At 43.3% G+C, this 14,089-nt stretch overlaps 1 long non-coding RNA gene across 1 annotated transcript in view; it reads left to right on the forward strand.

The window, feature by feature from the left end:
- Window positions 1-2,799: 2,799 nt before the first annotated feature.
- LOC310840860 overlaps window positions 2,800-14,089 on the forward strand; it is a 28,878-nt gene continuing 17,588 nt past the window's right edge. Inside the window, exon 1 of the long non-coding RNA XR_014562216.1 lies at window positions 2,800-2,863. This is a non-coding gene — a long non-coding RNA (uncharacterized lncRNA). The remainder of the gene's footprint in view (window positions 2,864-14,089) is intronic.

Consider the following 14,089-nt stretch of genomic DNA (forward strand, 5'->3'; position numbering starts at 1 on the left):
ATCTATCTATCATCTATCTATCATCTATCTATCTATCTATCTATCTATCTATCTATCTATCTATCTATCATCTATCATCTATCTATCTTTCATCTATCTATATCTATCTATCATCTATTATCTATCATCTATCTATCATCTATCTATCATCTATCTATCTATCATCTATCTATCTATCTATCTATCTATCTATCTATCTATCTATATCTATCTATCTATCATCTATCTATCTATCTATCTATCTATCTATCTATCTATCTATCTATCTATCATCTATCTATCTATCTATCTATCATCTATCTATCTATCTATCTATCTATCTATCTATCATCTATCTATCTCTCTCTCTCTCTCTCTCTCTCTCTCTCTCTCTCTCTCTATCTATCATCTATCTATCTATCATCTATCTATCTATCATCATCATCATCTATCATCTATCATCTATCTATCTATCTATCTATCTATCATCTATCTATCTATCTATCTATCTATCTATCTATCTATCTGATTTGTGGTTGGACAGAGCTTGAAGAAGCCACCTGCCCAAACATTCTGGCCTACGTTACACCTCCCAGATGCCCTTTTGTGAAACCTCCCACCCTATCCCACATGCAACAGGAAAGCTTGAAAGAAATTCTACAGTTGCAATCCAAACTGGTAGAGCCAACAGTAGCAGATGGTGTGGTTTTTGTGGTATGTTGCATATGCTGTCCCCTGTTTCAGATGTGAGCAGGGCAGGTATGTGAATAAACAAACAAGCATGGCTGGATGGCCCCAAATGGGACATTATGCACAAAGATAGTGTAGGCCATGGATTAGAATCTTCTGGCCCTCCAGACATTTTTGGAATGTACCATATTTTTTGCTCTATAAGACTCACTTTTCCCCTCCTAAAAAGTAAGGGGAAATGTGTGTGCATCTTATGGAGCGAATGCAGGCTGCGCAGCTATCCCAGAAGCCAGAACAGCAAGAGGGATTGCTGCTTTCACTGCACAGCAATCCCTCTTTTTGTTCTGGCTTCTGAGATTCAGAATATTTTTTTTCTTGTTTTCCTCCTCCAAAAACTAGGCGTGTCTTGTGGTCTGGTGTGTCTTATAGAGCGAAAAATACGGCAGCTTCCAGTATGGCCAGACCCCCTAAAATCACTCATGGTTGCCAGATTCCTGATCAGCGTCCTATCCCTAAAGAAGAGAAACGGTCTCCTGTGTGATTCGGATAACCCCTTTAAACCATGACCTATGTTTTAGGTGATATCACCATTGTTTTAAACCATGATCTATGTTTTAGGCGATATCACCATTGATATCCTTGATTAATTTATGAGCAGAGGGCGATGTATAGGTTACAAATTTATTGTAATGTATGATGGTGGCTTTTGTTTTTGTTTTGCTTCGGTTACTGTTTGTCTTTTGTAAGTTTTGGCGATTTTAAATTTGGAGGTTTAAGTATAATATGTTGGTATGGGAAACTGTCGTGTAACGGGCCAATGGCTGTAATAAAGATCAATCCAGTCCAATCCAATCCAGTATGGCTATTGATCAGGGGTGATGGGAGTTGGAGTCCAACAACATCTGGAGGACCTGAGTTTCCCCAGCTCTGGCACAGACCATTGTTACCATGCTGAGACCTACAGCTGGTTCACATCTGCACCATTGGATTATTGTGCACTTCAGTCTTCCCTGACCTGTGGCCCTCCAGATATTTTTGGACTTCAACTCCCGATACCCCCAGTCAGCATGATCAATGGTCAAGGATGATGGGAACTGTAGTCAAATAACTTCTGAAAGGCCCTGGGCTGGGGAAAGCTGCTGTACCTGGTGACCGCAAGTGAAGATATCAGACTCCAATAGTAAAGCATTGTGCTTGAGGTGACATGCAGAAACGTGGGCATTTTGTCACAGATATGTCTGTCATGGTCCATCCCCAGGCCATCATTTGATGGTGTAGTCATGAATTGCTGAGAATGTACATCTGAACCAGCACTTGTGGAGCTACTAGGGAATTACTACTTTTGTACTTGAAGTACATTCAGAAAGCACTGGATACTTAGTTATGCCAACTGACAAGGCAGCTGTGGTTTAGTTTCTCAGTATATCAGGAGACTCTTGATCTCAGGATTGTGGGTTGCGGGTTCAAGCCCCGCAATGGGCAAAATATTCCTGCGTTGTAGGGGATTGGACTAGATGACCCTCGTGGTCCCTCCCAACGCTACAGTTATACACAGGGCTGTCTTAAGCATATGTGGTGCCAGGGTGCAAAGATCTGCCTGGTGCCCCTCCCCAGGTTGCCCAGTCCCAGGCATGCAGGAGGGCGGAGCTGGCCGGCCGGCCGCCTCAGCATCTCGCTGGCTTAGTTGTCTCCGAACTTGCGGTGCAGAGCCGCAGTAGAAGATCCCACTGTAGCACTCCGACCAACAGATGGGCTCTTCCCTGGACTCAACTCTCGGGCCCTGGACTCTCGGCCTGGCCCCCCTGAGAGCCCAGCGCCCAGGTGCCCCACACCCCTAGGGCCTATGGGTAAGACGGCCCTGGTTATACAATTCTATGATTTCATGATTCTCAAAAAAAGGAGGTGCTGGCACTGAAGCCTGCCCAGAAGTCACACATCGTAATCCAAAATCTTTACCTGCCTTCCTCCAAGCCCCAGCTCTGGGTGGGTGGACTCGGAGAATCATTATTTCCTCTGTTGCAGCACATCTGTCACTGGGCTCTGATAATGAAAATAGGTTCCTACAAGGATCAACCCTAGTAAGGCCTGGTACAAATGAAGCCTGTGGACTGTCCACTCTTTCCTCAGTCTCCCCTCCTTTTAAAACAAGAAGCCCCTGTTCTCATTCTAAACATTTCCACAAACACACGGCCAAGTAAGTAATCTCCTTTATCATTACTAAAAACATGCACATCATTTCTTTAGTCACATTTTCCGCGTTTGTCCCCTTAGTTTTTTCTCTTCCCTATTTGTGCAAGAAATGCTGATGCAAGGGTCCCCCACCCACCCCACTGTCCCACCACCCCATATTCTGGATTGCTGAATCTCCCCCCACCCCCCCAGAAAAGACCCTTTGAATGACTTGTTAGGATATTGCAACAGCCTTGCTGAAGTTATAAATGCTTGCCATATGGCAACTCAAGGACTTTGCCGCTTCCCAGTTCACCCCTGTTGTCACTTCACTGGAGTCCGTCCAGGGATGAAATCAGTGCTATTTTTTAAATGCCTGAACACCAGCAACATTAATCTTGCAAGAAGCTAGCCCATACTTTAAGGAGATGAATAGTTATCTCCCGGCAGTGATGCCGCCGCAGTCTCTTCCTGACCTCTGGGCTCTGCTTTTGTCCTAGTAAGGGAGCCCCAAGGGTAGGGCCAGGGAGCTGCAAGTCCTGGCTTTAGGATGTCCTCTGGCAGCAATCACACAAGTGACATTATTAACATGCCCAGCAGAGGACTGAACTTGGCACGTCAATTTCTTATTTGAATTAATTCCCAGGCAGGCTCCATTTATGACCTTTATTGCAACCACATTGTGGCAATGCAATGGTTGTTCGGGACATTCTCTATATTCTGGGTTGCTAAGGACATAGGCAGAGGCAAATGGAAGAGAACAGGTTTCTGCTCTAAAACAAAACTTAAAGCAGGAAATGCTTCTAGACAGATAAATCAAGATTTTTTTCCGGTCAACTCCAATAAGGGAACAGGGTGTTTCCATGGCTAAGGGAAAAGCCTTCCCTAAGCCAAAAAGAAAAAAAAAAGATGTAGGTGGAGGGGGGGATAGAGAGAGGGGAAAAAGGAGTTGAGTATTCACTCCTTGAGCATCTGTGTCACTGAGCCGTCTAGTAATGTTGGCACCACAAAGGAAATGAAATGACAAACAAAGAGTAGACTGAAAGATTATGAAAGACCACTGGCATGTCTTGCAACTCCCACATGAATGGAAATGTGTTTCTTAGAGAATTAGACACCCCTCTCCTTGTGTATGTTTCCTTAATTCCTATTCACACACAATTCGGACTGAGAAGATACAGTCAGCGAGAGGCAAGCATTCTCCAAGAGCCCACCGATTTCCAGAAACATATGCAGGAACTCATATAAAAGCCGTCAAACCGGCCATGATTGCTAGGACTGACAGTGCTGATGGCAGACATCTTTTTGTCCTACAGTTTCTTTAATACTTCCATGGTGCCTTTCCTAATGGGAGAAAGAGACAGCTGTTGCCAACCTCAAACCTTTAAAGTCTGGAGTCAAATATTTCAGGTCATGAAATGCATTAAAAACGTCGTAAGATTATTGTTTTTAAAAGATCTCTCTCCCCCCCTTCTTTGTGTGTATTATTCTATCTGTACAGAAATTCAATATGATTGCTACATTTCTGTTGGAAAGGGGCAGGAAAAAGAGATTGCTTCAGTCAATAATATGTATTATATCATATGTATATATTCTGTGATGGCACGATTGTAAATTTACATGAGACAATTCATAAATCAATAAACTATTATGATTACTACTGCTATAAAATGATGTAACTAGATCAGTGTTCATAAAGGCTACTACTTTTTAATAGTTTGGAAGGTAGGTAGCTTCTCAGTGGCTGAAATTTAGAATTAGTATAGCAAAGCTGCCACGTGGCTATTATTTACCGAGAGGGCTTCTTTTTCAATAGTTTGATAACTGATCTTCAACTTAAGTGTATTTGCTGCCCTAACTCCTTCTTACTCCCTTGCCGCCTTGGTTTATTAACAGTTTTGACTTGGAATTGTTATATTTGTATACCAACCAGTGACAACATGGGTCCTTGGACAGTTCATGACTGACCTCCTGGGAGTCCGAGGGCACTGCCCTGCCTCTCTCCCCCTGACTTGATGTGGGGCCTGACGGGCTCCATAAAGGACTGCTGCTGCTGCTTGACACAGATGGATCTTTTCAAAAACCGTTTTTATTTTTTATCTATGTCATTTTAAATTGTGACTGATATTAATGTTGTATTTTTTTGGTTTTAGATTCATGTGGAAATTGTTTTCCATTTGGTTGTGTTCCTTTCGATGTGCTTCATTTATTCATTGTTTATGACTTTTGTTGGGGACGCAGGTGGCGCTGTGGGTTAAACCACAGAGCCTAGGACTTGCCAATCAGAAGGTTGGCGGTTTGAATCCCTGCGATGGGGTGAGCTCCCGTTGCTTGGTCCCTGCTCCTGACAACCTAGCAGTTCGAAAGCATGTCAAAGTGCAAGTAGATAAATAGGTACTGCTCCGGCGGGAAGGTAAACGGCGTTTCCATACGCTGCTCTGGTTCACCAGAAGCGGCTTAATCATGCTGGCCACATGACCCGGAAGATGTACGCCGGCTCCCTCGGCCAATAAAGCGAGATGAGCACCGCAACCCCAGAGTCGGTCATGACTGGACCTAATGGTCAGGGGTCCCCTTTACCTATGACTTTTGTCATGTTGGTAATTACGTAAATCCTTTCATGCTGTAAGCTGCTTTGAGCATTGTTTTAACTATGGAAAGGCGGCATACAAATGAAAAATGATGATAAATGCAGCCAGCAATCAATGCGCTGCAGGAAAACATGCCAATCATAATAAAACCAGCAAGAAAGCAGGAGTTTGAACACATTAAGAAGAGATAGACCTTTAAAGACCTGGGGAAACAAAGTCTTACCCTGATGCTCAGTGGAAAACAGGAGGTGGGAGCTCAGCTTCCCTTGGACTTCATAAGTGGGGCACCACCACTGAAAAGGCCCTGACCGCAGAGGAGACCCCTGAGGTGGAGTCAGCTGAGTAGTCTGCCCATGACAGGTCAAATATCAGGCAGGCCACAGGCCACTTCCCTGGCCCACATAAGACCCATTGGGCAGTTGCGCTAGCCTGGGGAAACCCTCCAATACAGTGCTGCCCCGCAAGACGAACGCCTCGCAAGACGGAAAACCCGCTAGACGAAAGGGTTTTCCGTTTTGGAGGCGCTTCGCTAAACGAATTTCTCTATGGGGTTGCTTCGCAAGACGAAAACGTCTTGCGAGTTCCCGCGGGTTTTTTCGCTTTCCCCCCCTTTTCCTAAGCCGCTAAGCCGCTTAACAGCTGATCCGCTGATAAGCCACTTAACAGCTGATCGCTAAAAGCCGCTAGACCGCTAATAGCGCTAATCCGCTAAGCTGTCAATGGGCTTGCTTCGCAAGACGAAAAGACCGCTAGATGAAGAGAATCGCGGAACGGATTCTTTTCGTCTTGCGAGGCACCACTGTAGCTGCTTCCTGGCTGGACCATGGGGGACCTGAGGCGTCGTACTGGAAAAGTGCCCAACCGACACAAGATCTACCCACCAGGGAAGAATGGCAGATGAAGGTTATGGACTACATGGAACTGGCGGAAATGACTGGCAGAATCCGAGACCAGGGAGAAGAGTCAGTGGAAGAAGATTGGAAGAAATTTAAAGTTTATTTACAGAAACATTGTAAAATTAAGGAATGTTAGAAGGATGTTGGAATGAAGTCATGTGGTTTTAGCAGAAATGTTATAAAGGATTATGAAAAAATAGACTGTTAATTGGTGAAAGGAGGGAAAGTAAAGTCACATTATATTAAGATAAATTATAGGACAAAAACTGGGAAAGATGGAAAGGATTTGCTGAAATAGCTAACCGAACTAGAATACAAAAAAGGGAGGTGTGAGGAGGTCAAGGAGACAAGCAAATGAAAGATAAGTTATGGGAAGGTTTGTTGTTGTTGTTTTTAATTGTTTCTATTTTTCTGTTTTTTTCTGTTTTTTCTTTTATTTTTTATTATTGTGATGTGTTGTATTGTTTTTGTGTAATTTTGGTGTTTTCTTTTTTTCTTTCTGTAACCTTTAAAACTTTAATAAATATTATTTTTTTTTAAAAAAGGAAAAGTGCCCAACCATTGAAGATTAATAAAGATAAGTTATGGGAAGGTTTGTTGTTGTTGTTTTTAATTGTTTCTATTTTTCTGTTTTTTTCTGTTTTTTCTTTTATTTTTTATTATTGTGATGTGTTGTATTGTTTTTGTGTAATTTTGGAGTTTTCTTTTTTTCTTTCTGTAACCTTTAAAACTTTAATAAATATTATTTTTTTTAAAAAAGGAAAAGTGCCCAACCATTGAAGATTAATAATAATAATAATAATAATAATAATAATAATAATAATAATAATAATAATAATAATAATTTATTCATACCCAGCCACTCTGGGTAGCTTCCTACAAAATATTAAAATACAGTAGTCCATCAAACATTAAAAGCTTCCCTAAACAGAGCTGCCTTCAGATGTCAGATAAGCACACATGTATAAGATAAGCGCACATGTATAAGAAATTTAATACAAATAATAGTAATGGTAATAATAAGATGAAGACAAAGTTAGCCTTTCCCTTTATAAACAGGAAAAGCTATTTTTTAATCGTCTATTATTCTTTGTAATCAATAATTTATTCTGCAATAATATTAGTTTAATAATGCACATCTGTATTCATGCAGCAAAATGCTTTGCTGGAAGTAGACTTAATAATATATGTAGAAATTGGACAAGAGCAGCAGATGAAATCCACAGCAGACATTCCCTGGGAATACACCATGGACAGAATCTGCTTGAACTGCTCATACGCCTTGATGGGTTCTAAATTAAATGTAGCCACTCAGGAAAAAGGAGCTAGGCATTGGTGTAGACAGCCTGATGAAAGCACCTGCTGAAGGCCCAGCAGCAGTCAAAAAAGCAAACAACATGTTGGGCTGGATTAAGAGACAGCTCAGCTGGTAAGAAAAATACCATAATATATCTTCAAAAAGAGCCTTAACTGGTGTCTCTCTCCCCACACCCCTTCCCCAAGGAAGGAGAAAAACCAAAGAGAAAAGATGAGGGGGAAGGAGGGGGGAGAGCTTATTAAAACAAAACACCATTCCCTTTTTAAAAAGAGAAATGAAAATAAAAACTCTACTTTAAAAAGTTTGAGATGTGTCATTGCACTGGACAATGAAAAGTACTCTTGGCTAGCACGAATGAATTCAAGCAGCATGGAATTTGAATGTGCCAGGGGCTGCCAACTTGAGTTATGAACATGTGGGCAGGGAACTAAGTGTGATGAGGATGATGGTGAAAATTCTGCAGTGGAGTTTGATGGGCATGGATACAGGATTCTTGCCTATGAAGCTCATCAGGTATACAGTGGTACCTTTAGATGGGAACGGGATCCGTTCCGGAGCCCCGTTCGCATCTAGAAGCAAACGTAACCCATGTCCGCACATGCGCGGTCACGTTTCGGCACTTCTGCGCATGCGCAGGGTGTCATTTTGAGCATCTGCGCATGCGCATGCGGTGAAACCCGTGCTCCGTTACTTCCGGGTTGCCGTGGAGCGCAATTCGAACGCGCTCACCCCGAAGCACATTGAACCCGAGGTATGACTGTACTGGCTTGCGCTGCTCCACATGACTGATGGAAGGGTAAATATAATAAGAATAATGAAGCACTTTGGCTACCTTTAGAAAGCCAACAACAGCAACAACAACAGCAACAACAAGAAGCAGCAGCAGTTCAACCACAGTGTTTTGTGGTTCAACCACAGTGTTTGTCCAATATGTATGTATGTATGTATGTGGAATGCAGGTGGTGCTGTGGTCTAAACCACAGAGCCTAGGGCTTGCTGATTGGAAGGTTGGCAGTTCGAATCCACACGAAAGGGTGAGCTCCCATTGCTCAGTCCCAGCTGCTGCCCACCTAGCAGTTTGAAAGCATGTCAAAGTGCAAGTAGATAAATAGGTACCACTCCAGAGGGAAGGTAAACAGCGTTTCCATGTGCTGCTCTGGTTTGCCAGAAGCAGCTTAGTCATGCTGGCCACATGACCCGGAAGCTGTCTGCGGACAAACGCCGGCTCCCTTGGCCAATAAAGCGAGATGAGCATGGAACCCCAGAGTCGTCTGCGACTGGACTTAACGGTCAGGGCTACCTTTACATGTATGTATGTATGTATGTATGTATGTACTGGATTTTAATCATCCTCTTCAGATGAAAAGGATCCCTGAACAGCTTACAAAGATAACTAATAAGCCAGTAAATCACCTCAGACTTACAATCTACGGAAAAGTGATGGATAGGAAGAAGGAATAGGATGAATTTTGGCACTACTTCTCAGATGCATTAGTATTTACCAAGGAAGTTGATTGAGGGGAACACACGTAAAACATACAGTAAGCAAAGTGAAGCAAAACGAAATACAACCTCCCCACCTTCCATAACAGGAGAAAAGAAACCCAGTGGGTTTTATTGAATATATTATTTAAAGTAGCACAGCAGTGTGGAATTCTAGATCCTGTGAGATACTTGGGAGAAACTGTGGCCTTCCAGATGTTGCTGGATTAAAACTCCCACCATCCCTGACCATTGACCATGCAGCTTGGGGCTGATGGGAGCTGAAATCCTGCAACTTCAAGGGGGGGGGCACAGATTCCCCACCCCTACTTTAAGCATGTGAAAGCTGTTTCTCCATGAGGAGATCCGGAGGGCCTGAAAGCTGCCTCAGAATAACCCACCAACCTGGGTGGGGCCAGTTTTTCTTTGGGAATTGGCTTCCTCCCTCTGGGTGGGGTGTTGATTTCCAGGAAAAGGCCCGTGTAATAATCAGCCTTGCCCAGATGTTTGCATCTTGCAGATGCAGCAACAGCATCACGAGAATCTTTTGCAGACAACAGTTTTCATGTGGCTGGGCTGTAAACAGCACTTTCTTTACTCACGGGCAAGAGGTTGAAATTGGTTCTATCTGACCCCCTTTTTGGTTCACCAACTTTAACCTGCTGAAGGACCAAAGAAATTCATGGCTAGATCTCATAATTTCAATGGGAGGGTCTGCTGGGCTTCCATGGGCCCATCAAGAGGTCCCATGTCCAGCCTCCTTGTCCCTTTCTCTTCCTGCATACAAATCGTGCCCTCCCTAAAAGAGGGTACGTGTTGTGGTGAGACCTGGAGACTGACCTCCCGGTTGTGGGTGGGTCTATTGGATAGCCACACCCACAACACCTGATTGGTAGATCCCTTGATGCTGGGTTTAATCTGACCAGTGGGGTGCAGTCAAAACGGATCGAGGGACGTATATAAACCCATGCACGTGTCCCAGAGCTTCCTCTTTCGCTTGTGCATTGGAACACCCACCCACCTCTCCCTAATTTTAGGGCATTTTGCGATTGACCTTGCTATGCCGTCATGTGTCATCTGTCGTTGGGACAGGGGCACGGCAGGAATTTCCCCCACTTAGCTGATTGGCTGTTGCCATTGGGTTTCACTTGCCGTGTAGCAAATCATCACAACTTGTAAGGTTGTACCCACCCACAACACAGGGTTTGGTTGTCAGGTTGCACCGCAACACGTGCCCCCTTTGAGGGAGGACATGATCTGCAGCAAGCACTGTAACTGTCCAGTAATTTGACGTTGCCCCCAAAGGGTGCCTCTTCCATGGTCTCCCGAGAGAGGTGGATGCCAGGAAACAACAACATTACAGTCCCACAATGGTGGGGTAACAGTGGTTGGCAGAAATATCGCACTCCAGGTGACCAGTCGGTGACAGAGGGAAATTTTATAAGCCTAGCAACCCCTCTGGAGGTGAAACAGGACTGTCTTTGTTCTATCCAGGGAGAAGCATTTCTGCAACACCCACATGGTTAGCACCCAAGAGAAACCACATCATATGCTACTGTTGAAGCTGAGATGGAAGATATTAAATAAAAAACAAACACACACACAAATAACAACACAACGGTTATTGCCATCACATCACATTTCAATGTGCAAGTGGGACTACAGAGATGATGATAGCTGTAGGATATTTATATCTCCCAGAAATCTCTCACAAATTGAAAGAAGATGTGTGTGTGTTTTGCTGAGGCTCCAAGAGGTGCTGTAAAACCTCTTTGCCTCTGATGGGGAAGGTGTTACCGTAACAGGCAAGAAAGCAGAGTCCTGCAATTATTTGGGTTTTAATTCAAACTGGAAAGTCTCCGCAGGAGGACTGCAGCATCTGAAGGTTCTGAGAGAGGCACTACAAGATAGGGGGGGAGAGAGCATGTTTATACTATCGCACATTGTGCATCAATTAAATATAATCTGAGCAAAGCACAACTGGTGGCTACAGACATAAAAATAGCCTTAATATTTCAGCGCCTCTGTTGCTTTGTGCATCCAGGTTCTTAGAAAGGTGGCTGCAAATGATTATTTCCCTTAGCAAGTTCACATGGAGTTGTTTGCTCAGTTTAATAATAGTCTATCTTGTTCAGGGTGAACAAACTGGTCCCGGGAGGGGTAGTGGGGTGGGGGAGGCAGTAATAAATCAATAGCCCAGATGTAATCTTAGGTGTCTAGAATGCAGAGAGGGATTTTGGAGCATAATGGCAGTGGTTGTCTATTGTCATTCAGACATGAGCTGCATCAGAAAAGGGCTTGTGGGAACTAGATAAGGGTTGGTCAAAAGTGGGCTATAAATCAAACAGAGGCAGGATTCTGCTGATTTCCCGCGCATGCTGGCTGGGAAGGGAGGGGGGCAGTGATAGATCTGCAATTTACTGCTTATCGCATCTGCTGGAAGTTTCATAATACAAAAGCCTGACCTTCAATGAATAAACACCCTCATTGACTACCTGTTTCTGGCTGCAATATATATATATATATATATATATATATATATATATATATATATATATATAGACATTACTCTATGCTCATTGCAGAGAGCTGCTGAAAAAAGAAGAAGACAAGCAGCGCTATGAAAATGATGTGACATCTTTTTGGGCTTAACAAGCTCTCGCCTGTCGCTAGCAGCTGTCACTTCAGCTACGTGGAGTCACTTTGCCATCAAAATGCGCAGAATTTATTGAAAGGAACTAGATACTTATTCAACAGGACTAAAAGGTCTACGGGGAGAAAACAGCCGCTCAGCCACTAAAAGTGTGCAGAGCAGGAGGTCAGGCTCTTTTAAAACACTCTCGTGTGAATAGCCCTCTTCCCTTTTAAGTGGGGAAGAGGCCTTTGTTCTGTCTTCCTTTGGTTGTGAGAAAATTCAAAACAGCCTCACCACTCGAGGAAGCGGCACTGGAGTCTTGGGTGATATAGCTTAGAGACTAAGAGCCTCAGTGATGGACCAGAAAGACCCTTGCCTCTGTTACAAGACATTTTGTTTGATTTACTTAATCTGATTACACGTATACCCAAGGAGCTCGAGAAAATAAGCACCTCCCCAAAAACAACGCTATGAGGCAGGTTAGTCTGTGAAATGGTAACTGGCTGAAGGTCAACCTGTGTTTTTTCATGGCTAAGGGAAGATTTGAATTGGGGTATCTCCAGATCCTCCATTCTTAAGGAAATCAGCCCTGAGTGCTCACTGGAAGGACAGATCCTGAAGTTGAGGCTCCAGTACTTTTGCCACCTCATGAGAAGAGAAGGCTCCCTGAAAAAGACCCTGATGTTGGGAAAGATGGAGGGCACAAGGAGAAGGGAACAACAGAGGATGAGATGGTTGGACAGTGTTCTTGAAGCATGAGTTTGACCAAACTGCGGGAGGCAGTAGAAGACAGGAGTGCCTGGCGTGCTCTGGTCCATGGGGTCACGAAGAGTCGGACATGACTAAATGACTAAACAACAACATCTCCAGATCCAGCCCAACGTTTTTTGCTAAAGTTTCTAAGCTGCTTTAGGCTGGCCATTATCTCTTACCCTCAGTGTCTCCTTTCCAAAACAAAAAGAAACCAAAATAATTTGGCATTACAGTGTGAGTTTCTATTAATTTTCCTACACAGTTTTGACTAATGTATACATCTTCTGCAAGCACTTTTCCCCAGTATAATACATTTTTGTGTGCTATTACAATTCCCAGAGTGCGTGGACAGCGAATACCTCTTCCCGGGGCACTCTGGGAATTGCAGCTCTGGAAGAAGAAGAAGAAGAAGAAGAAGAGGAGGAGGAGGAGGAGGAGGAGTTTGGATTTAATACCCTGCTTTATCACTACCCTAAGGAGTCTCAAAGCGGCTAACAAACACTCTGTGTGGTGAGTGAAGCTGAGAGATTTCAGAGAAGTGTGACTAGCCCAAGGTCACCCAGCAGCTGCATGTGGAGGAGCGGAGACGCAAACCTGGTTCACCAGATTACGAGTCCACCGCTCTTAACCACTATACCACAACAACCCTAATCACCCTTAACAAACTACAGTTCTCAGGTTTCTTTGGGGGGAAGCCATGACTTCCCCCAAATGGTGTGATACTGCTCTAAATATAAGGTGCAGATCTGACCCTTTCAGAAGAAGTGCTCTTATGCCACTAGGTTTCAGCGTCTTGTGTAGGTTTTGGGTCGCTGCTTGTTGATACAACAGCATAACATCTTGAGCTGTTCAACGCTTCTTCTTTTTTAGCAGTTTTCACTACTGTGTTGTCCTACAGCCGTTCTCCCAAAACAAGAGCTCAGCTGGCTTCACCATTTGGCATGCTGCATGGATTTTTAAAACAAACTATAAAACAGATGGTGGAAATACTGATTAATCTGTTTAGGAAATGCAGGTTGTATATACATGTATATTAAAGAAGGAGAGACTTAGCAATACTGTTCAGCTGAACCAGCTGAACCACAAAATATGGATTGGCCTACAATCGTAAATATGAATGGGATGTGCTGTATCTTATTTATTTATTTATTTATTTATTTATTTATTTAGCAAAACCTATGTACTGCTTCACGAAGAAAACTTCTAAGTGTTTTTCCCCCCTCCAAATTTGCAGGGAAGAAAAGAAGATTGATGTGTTCTATCTGGGTAATGTTCTGTAATGAAATTTTATCAAAATTTTAAGAAACGGTGAGAAGTACAAAAGTTTTTGGCAGCAGTTAGCCAAAATCTGGATGCAGTTGCTATTTTGGGAACCTAGTGCAGGATTAGTGGTTGTGCTGCCTGTTATATTTTGTATCTAAGTCTGTTTGTTTTCAATAGACTCTGCTTGTATATTAGCATATAAACATATATTACAAAGACACTATAAATCATCCAACGGAAACGAAATCCTTCATTCCCATCCTAGACTTCTCACTGTTTAGGGAAGAGGGGAATATTTCTGTATTATAGACCG

Source organism: Podarcis gaigeae (genome assembly GCF_964106915.1).
Source record: "Podarcis gaigeae genome assembly, chromosome: 3".
Classification (NCBI taxonomy): Eukaryota; Metazoa; Chordata; class Lepidosauria; order Squamata; family Lacertidae; genus Podarcis; species Podarcis gaigeae.